The sequence below is a fragment of the Seriola lalandi genome, unplaced genomic scaffold, assembly GCF_002814215.2.
Source record: "Seriola lalandi dorsalis isolate HSWRI2012SDOR001 ecotype SW California unplaced genomic scaffold, Sedor1 jcf7180002054936, whole genome shotgun sequence".
Taxonomy (NCBI): domain Eukaryota; kingdom Metazoa; phylum Chordata; class Actinopteri; order Carangiformes; family Carangidae; genus Seriola; species Seriola lalandi.
In genome coordinates, this window is record NW_019525488.1 from 5,905 (window position 1) to 13,120 (window position 7,216).

The following is a 7,216-nucleotide window of genomic DNA, read 5'->3' on the forward strand; positions in this document are numbered from 1 at the left end:
AAAGAAAACATGTTGGCGCTGACAGGGATGAGTCCAGGTGAGAGAGGGAGGAGCGATGTGAGTCTGTGCCTTTGTGTCGAAGGAGCACGCAGCCCAGGTCCTCCACATCTGGCTGATGTGGTCGCCTCCTTCTGTTTCCCTCCAGGACACAGAAGTGCAGCAACTGTCCACGACAACTACATTCAGGCAGCGACCATCACACTCACATGACATTTGGTATGACTTACTATACCATGACACTTTTACAGCGTGTTGTATTATGACCATCTCTATGACTTATACTATATTGCATTCATGACATACATTCAAAAAAATATTTAGGCCTAATATTTAAGATTTATGTATTTTAATTGCATATAAAATTTCCATCTATTTGGATTACAGTTTTAATATAAACAAACTAATAAACTTAATGTGATGCATATTTGTCAGTCAAACATAAATGAAACAAGTAAGAATGAGATTTATGTAATGGTACTAATAAACCCAATGTGATTTAAATACACAATAACCAGGTTTACTTATTCATCAATAAATCCAATTTGTTTTAATTTCATTAGAACCGAGTTTATGTATTCAATATTAATAAAGCCTATCCATTTTGAATTCATAACTAGGCTTATGCAATAAGCCTAATTCACTCAGAATGCATCAAATCTATGTACTGTTTAATAAACCCAATGTATTTTAATAATTATTTTTTAATCAGATATTTCCAGTTGTTAAATCTTTCTATGTGTTCACCCCATACATACGACAATATGTAACTACAATACCTAAAAAGTCAGACCTCCTTGTTTCACATTTGAACAATTTATTAACGCTTCTCAAAGTGGCAGGTTTGGGCATCGCAAAAAGGAAGCAACACCACTTCCATTCAACAGCATGATACACTGACCTAACGGCAGCCACAAAAAGTGGAGGCAGCAAGCATATTTGTACACAGTACCAGTACTCATACACACGTGTGTGCAAAAAAAACAAACAAATCATAAGAGAGATAATGCCCTCTTGGAAAATTTCAATAAAAATATTGTTAAAAGAAAAACCCTCTTAACCTCTTAAGGTTAAGAAAGCGCTCGATTTTCAAACATTTACTTGTTTTGCCACAATCAACCTTTTTGTTCTAAGAAATGCAAACATTTTTAAAGCTCATTTAAGGGAACTCTGGACTTCTGCACTCTGAATCGATTTTGAAATTAGGATCCAAAATATTAATTACAAGGCTCAGGTGAACAGCCATGCCTCATTGGCTTTAACACTTTGACACAAAGAATATATACTGTAAACAGAGCTCAAGAACTGTGCCTAACAATTGTTACTTGAGATAGACAGGTAAATCAATCATTATAACTGTAATGCTGACAGTAGACTAACATTTCAAGGAATCCTTAACAATCCACCACATTGCCATAAGGCTCAGTGTTTGAGTGGCTTTGCACCATCACACTATCAAGCATGTTTAATTACAGGAGCAGGAATATAAAAAGGCATATTCTGCAGCAAAAATATAACAATCAAGAACAGTGAAAAACACCAGTTGAACTTTCTACATAGACAAAGTTCACTCAAACAAGTACCGAATTTTGCAGCAAGTCAACCACTGATATATATTTTCCAGATCGAAATATCAGTGTATCTGGCCAATTGCTCAATCACTGGAGCATCTTAATTTTCAGTGCTTGGACTTTTGGTGAAAGCTTGGCTGTGTCCAGTTCCATCAAGACTTTCTGAAACACTTGAGGTCCTTAGGGTAGCTGAAGTTAAGTGCATAAATCAGTCCTAAAAGCATCACACATCCAAGGGTGACACTTTTTAGGTTTTGCAGAACTTCCACGCCTTCAAGTATAACGCCAACATCTGCAAAAGGCTCATCTCCAGGGCGGGCACCCTCCGCCCGAATGACGTAGATGCCCATTGTTGTCTGTTCAACCTTCGGCTCAGCCTCTAAATTCACTGTCCTGGAGGATGAAAAAAAGAGAATAATGAGCTGTGTCCCAATGCCGGTCACATTGTGTTCAGAATTTTTTAAAGAACACTGTTTTGCAAAAGTTACAAATATGAGATCAGCTATGAGATCAGCATAATGTTTAGTGTTTCATGATTCTGATTCATATTTTCCATACATTGTACTCAGGGTTTTCCGTGCATAGAGTATTTGGTGGCAGCTGCCACCATCAAATTTGTTACCGCCACCAACTCGCGGCTCAATGTTTTTAAATTCCATCAATCGTTTCCTGTCAGGATCTGTCATTTGTAGCTGCAGTTGCCCGCAACCCGCCAGAAGTGGAGTCAGCCATGTCTAATTAACGATATGAGTTAACGTTATCAGGTTTGCAGATATGGCGAAGTGAAAGTTAAGCGCATATTTTGACGAGATGTAGTAAATTTGTCAGATGTGAAAGCCACACAGCTCAGCGAGTCAAGCAGAGGGTATTCATTCAGGCGCCAAAGTTAAAGTTGGGAGTGTAAACAATGTTAACATTATTTTAAAGTAAGAGAATGAGAGGTCCAGGGATCTGTTAGTTATTGTTCTAAGATGTTGAACAAAGCACTTTAAAAAAAACAAATGAATAAGCTTTAAAATAATACTTGTTTCAATCATTTAATTATAACTCCATAATAAAATAGACTGCTAGTAAAACTTTTGCTTGAGCCAGTTGAAGGCAAAGTACAGGTGTGAGTGTGAGCCCACAATCAGGCACCACCACCTCATTTTAAGCCAGGAAAAACCCTGAACCCTGGTACTGCAAACTGTTTTCTACTTTACCAGTGTCACTTACAGCTGACACGTTTCTCATTTGGCTCAATCATGCTCCACACTGATGGCTGCATAGTTTAATGTTTCAGTGCACACTAACCACACATGGGCAAAGCTAGACTGTGATGCCTATGAGACAATTAACATAACTACCAATGCAAATACATCCATAACACATTTATAATATAAAGAGAGTAAGCTGACGTACACTTACCCCGTATAGACACTTAGACTCCTCAGGACAGTCACGCTTAATGTTTATGTCTTCATTCTGAAACAAGCATACCAACAAGATCCCAAAGAAAATTACATTAGTCAATGCATTGATTTTCAGTTTAAGTAATGCTGAATTTTAAGTTTATTAAGTAATATTTTAAGATTAGAGAAGCCAGGGCTGTACTTGCTGGACCCCTCACTAGACATGTCCTAATGACTTTGATATAGTCACTCATTATCTCAAATATAATGTATGATATGATGTACATTTTCTGATTGTGCAATAAATACTTTGAATGAGAGAATTGTATGTCGTATGTGTGTATTAAGCTGCTTTAATACAAAGATCACTGAAGGTCTCAAAGAATCAGAATATGAATTCACAACCCCATGCTACATGAAATTACTGTAGGTCTGCAAATCTGTTTAACTTTTAGAAAAGGGAGGAGGAAGAAGAATTCCAGCAGCTTGTTGCTTGACAAAAAGACACATAAAAACACATTTACATCAGCTGTCGGTGCCATTATGGTGCGGATTTTCTTTCCTGCAGATCCTCCTTTGGCACGGAAAACCTTCATCAGGTCATCAGTGTATCTGTCCAGTTGTCCAATAAATGTTGATATCAGAGGAACAGTTGTAATACGCATGAACTCCAAGTTGATCTGAAAGAGGAGAAAAGACAGGATATACTTTATTTTAAACAAGATGTATAACACTGAAAGCAATCTGTGTAAAGATCTCCATGCAATATATTATACAATCTATGAGAAACTTCCAAATACCATATGCACACATAGTTTGAGATCACTGAGATATGACACTACAGAATATGAATCAAGATTAACCAGTTTTATCACTAAAATCTGTTCCTCTAATCAAGGAAAAGTGCGGGAAGCAGCATTTTACCGCCTCCCCAACCCCATGTCGAACAGCTTTCATTCTGTCCTCTGCCTTCTCAGCTCTGCTGTCTGTCTGTGTGTGTGTGTGTGTGTGTGTGTGTGTGTGTGTGTGTGTGTGTGTGTGTGTACGCGCGCGCACGCGACGCTACAAAACGCCGATTAACGCCGCCATCAGTTCTTTAAATTATTAATAATGAACCTGCATGCAATAAAATGGGCTACGCATATTTTAATAATAGTAACTGTAGGGAAATGTAAAGTTAAAAGTTAGCTGATATTTATTAGCACCGTGCGCGAGTTAGCTAGTGGGCTAGACGAAAATGTCTGCAATGATGGATTTGATAATCAATATAATGATATTAGTGTAATACGATATCAACTGCACTAATAAAACATACATGCACACTGATAACTGGCAGATTAAATAAGATGAGTGTAGCTGTAACTTACCGGTCACAAGGAAACAACTGCTCCGAGATGACAAGATGGCGGAGAGAACTCTGACGTCATTTCCTCTTCTACACGATTCCATTTCACAAAATTTATATGTAAACCAATCTCATACATTTTAACTGATTGAATCTTACTTGTTCCACAGCCGGACATATTTAAACCATGTTCATACGTTTTAACTGATTAAATGTAATTGTTTTCACAATCAACAGATTTATGCTGATTCTAAGGAATTTGAATAAATACATTTTTTAAAATATGCTTATTTGAATAAAATGAAATAGATGCAAATACTTAATAATAAACTATGCCATGATTCATTTTTGAGTGTACAAACCATAGTATGACATTTACCATACTATCTCTTATTGACATACTTTATCATGAATTTGTTTGTCACAGTATCGTACAGCAGTATAGAGTGTTATCAATATATTATAGTGACAATAAGGTGTAGTATGAGTATATCATAACATTGTTCTAGGAAAATAATAAATAAATAATAATAACATTCATAAAGACACATAAGTCTGTGACTACAACTACACAGTGTCAGGCCCAGGACACAAAGGTTGAACCCAGAAGCTCGACCAGAGAGGCAGTTAACAATCAGGCAGTTTATTGATCTAAATCAATGAATCCTGACGACAGCGTTCCAGAAAAACTGGCAAGCCCAAAGGAAACAGGCGAGGAATCCACTGAGAGACGTGGTCAGGTGGTCAGGGTCGAAACACAGAAGAAGAAGGCAACGGTACCTACAGGGAACAGGTAGATCTCAGGAAACGGGTCACAGAACCGGTCTCGCTCCAAATGGCGGTCGGGAAAATGCTGGTAAGGAACTCACTGGGGACGAAAACAAAGTGGCAAAGTGCAGAGGGACACACAGGACATAAATACTGTTGGGAATAACGAGACACAGGTGAAACGCATTAGGGAGAAGGCAGGTAATCACACGGGAGGAAGTAAAGACACAAGAGGGAAACTACCAAAATAAAACAGGAAATGACAAGACAGACATAAAACACTAAGGCCTGGGGACCATTGTGACACACATTATATATGTGATAAATATATATATATTGTAGAAGTTTGCAATATGGAGATAATTTAAACAAGCACTAACTCACTTGACTGCTTCAATTTTTTTTATTGTTGCTGTTTGTTGAACTTTTCTGGAGCCACTCCAGGTGAACACCAGCAGAAGTACCTGTGTCAACGTCACCAGCTCCGACTAACTGAGAGGACAAGAGGAAGGACTCCAGCTACTGTGATGCAGTAACATGTTCTGTATTGAGCTGTAAACAGGTGTGTGTGTTACCTGACACCCGAGTCATGGCAGCTTCCACATCTGAACCAACACGAGAGCTGATTGGACCTCATCATACAATGATGTTTTATGCTTTATTATACTATGAGGTTTTTTTTCAACATTTTTATGCCTTTCTATACTATGACTCATTTTTTTGACAATTTTATGCCGTATATTATGATGTTTGTTTTGCCTTACTATACAACAACGTTTTTTTTTAACATTTTTATGACGTTTTTTTTTTTCATTTTTATGCCTTACTATACTATGACATTTTCATTAATTTTCACACCTTAATATACTATGACCTTTTTATGTCTTAACCATATTACATTTTATAACTTAGTATATTATGACTTTGGATTACTTTTTATTCCTTAATATAATTTCACTTTTTTATGACTTTCCTGAACCATACTATGATGTTTTTATGATATTTTATGCCTTAGATTACTATGACTACTTAAGGTTTACTCTAATCCGACTTTTTAATGACTTTTTACGTCTAACTACTCTGACTTTTTATTCCTAACTATACTGCATCGTTTAATACCGCACTATACTAAGAAGTCTTATTAGTTTTTATGCCTTAATATAATGTTTTTTGACTTTTCATGCTGTATTATACATTGACGTTCTTATGCCTAAATATACTATGATGTTTTTTCACATTTATATGCTTTACTATATATGATTGATGACGATTGATTAGAATATTTATTATAATTAAATGAACTGAAGAGGCAAATATAATATATGGAGTGTGTCAGTCAGTGATATCAGTGATGTGAACCTGCTTGTGTGAATATAATGAATCATAGCCAAACAAAGAAAACATGTTGGCGCTGACAGGGATGAGTCCAGGTGAGAGAGGGAGGAGCGATGTGAGTCTGTGCCTTTGTGTCGAAGGAGCACGCAGCCCAGGTCCTCCACATCTGGCTGATGTGGTCGCCTCCTTCTGTTTCCCTCCAGGACACAGAAGTGCAGCAACTGTCCACGACAACTACATTCAGGCAGCGACCATCACACTCACATGACATTTGGTATGACTTACTATACCATGACACTTTTACAGCGTGTTGTATTATGACCATCTCTATGACTTATACTATATTGCAATCATGACATACAAACCATAGTATGACATTTGTTATGACTTACCATACTATTCCACTTATTGACATACTTTATCATGAATTTGTTTGTCACAGTATCGTACAGCAGTATAGAGTGTTATCAATATATTATAGTGACAATAAGGTGTAGTATGAGTATATCATAACATTGTTCTAGGAAAATAATAACAACAACTGATTAATAATCATCTGAGTTTTGGCTGGAAGTTGTCAAAAACATTTAAAAATGAAAACTATCACTGCATGCTTTAGAAAATGGTTAATAGTAATGTGACATACTAAAAAACATGTAAAAAAACACATTAAACATAGTGTTTAATATCTATTGAATAAAAAGAATAAATCAAACAAACAAATGTGTAAAAAAAATAGAAAAAGAACCAACAATGTGTGAAAGAACAAGAAAGAAGTCATTACTGTGAAATCTTATTTTATTATTCAC

At 36.4% G+C, this 7,216-nt stretch overlaps 1 long non-coding RNA gene across 1 annotated transcript; it reads right to left on the reverse strand.

Annotated features, from left to right (window-relative positions):
* Nucleotides 1–794: 794 nt before the first annotated feature.
* LOC111644577 (uncharacterized) lies at nucleotides 795–3,942 on the reverse strand. The gene is made up of 3 exons (XR_002759802.2): nucleotides 3,484–3,942; nucleotides 2,976–3,032; nucleotides 795–1,961 (listed from the first exon to the last, which is right to left on the reverse strand). It is a non-coding gene; the product is annotated as an uncharacterized LOC111644577 (long non-coding RNA).
* Between the last annotated feature and the right edge of the window lie 3,274 nt (nucleotides 3,943–7,216).